A 1,611-nucleotide genomic window follows, 5' to 3' on the forward strand; every position below is an offset into this window, starting at 1 on the left:
TAATAATTTCGATCATGCAACCATCAGGTTCATGTAACTGGCACACACCCAACCCCATATATGCCTGATAACATGGAGTTTACTATATCTTACTGGTTTCTCTGCAATTATAGAAATTCTTCTTTTACACTGAGAAACATTTCATTTCTGTTTCTAGGAAAAGATTAAAGGGGAAAAGCTATGTTCATCTGATATTTAACAAAAAGTGATATGTTTGGTTATTCTTAGTATATTATTCAAATTTGTCATGCAAATATCTGTACTAACATATGCAGGATTAGCTCTCATTTCAGGTGGGAGACTTGTTATGGATAATTAGAAATGTGAGTTTTAATCAATAGGGATTCATGCTAGGATTTGTTTACAGTAGCATCAGCCAGTGGAAATTTTGGACTTTGGATGTAGTTACATACTGCTGACTCCTGATATGTACAAGGGTAAGTCAATAAGTAAGTTACGAATGGATATAGAACTTAAACAAATAAAGAGTACTGATTTGAAAAATGCTTTTATTTCTCCACATAATATCCCTGTACATTGAGGCACTTGTCCCAGCATTTCACAAGCCCCTGAAAAACAGCAGCATAAAATTCTTTGGGCTGCTCTCGGAACCAGGCGGCGACTTCCTTTTCTACAGCTTCATCATTGGGAAAATGTTCAGCCGAAAGATGATATTTAAGTGGGCCGAACAAATGGAAGTCGCCTGGGGCAAGGTCGGGGCTATACAGATCATGCTCGAGAACTTCCAATTTGAAATTTTGCAGCTTCTCATTTGTTTTGTTGGCAGTATGGGGACGCGCATTGTCATGCAAGAACAACATACCTTTGGTGAGGAGTCCTGGTCGCTTCTGTTGAATGGCCTTACGAAGTTTCCTGAGGATGGTACAGTAGGAGTTGGCATTTACGGTTTGTCCTTGAGGATGGAATGTGGTGAGCAGTATGCCTTCGTGATCCCAGTCACCGCCTGGTTCCAATAGCAGCCCAAAGAAGTTTATGCTACTGGTTTTCAGGGCCTTGTGAAACGATGGGACACATACCTCAATGTACAGGGAGATTACGTTGAGAAATAAAATCATTTTTCAAATCAGTACTCTTATTTGTTTAAGTTCTATATCCATTTGTAACTTACTTATTGACTTACCTACATATTGGGACGCGCCATAGCTTAAGCGGTTAGTCACTGGCTTCCCACTGCGGTGGCCAGGGTTCGATTCCGGGTCTGGTCAAGTGGGATTTGTGGTGGACAAAGTGGCGCCAGGGCAGATTTTCTCAAAGTACTTCAATCTTCATTCTACAAATTGCTCCACAATCACCCTCACCTATCATCTGGAGCTGATACAATATGCCAGAAGTGGCCGCAGTACAAGGGACTTAATCCCACCCCACTCAACATCATTATCATCAGTAATCTGTCAGATGACAGGTCCACAGTCTCTTCCAAAATAATTCCTCCACTTAATGCGATCTAGAGCTTTCTCCTTCAAATTACAGTATCCTCTTCTGTCCCCAAGGTCATCCAGCATCTTCTTAAGTCTTATTCCTCGTCTTCTTGTCACTTCTATCCGCCCCTCTATCTTTCCTTCAATAACTTCTTTTAAAAGGCAGTTTCTG

This window comes from Cryptotermes secundus, unplaced genomic scaffold (genome assembly GCF_002891405.2).
Source record: "Cryptotermes secundus unplaced genomic scaffold, Csec_1.0 scaffold838, whole genome shotgun sequence".
Lineage (NCBI taxonomy): Eukaryota > Metazoa > Arthropoda > Insecta > Blattodea > Kalotermitidae > Cryptotermes > Cryptotermes secundus.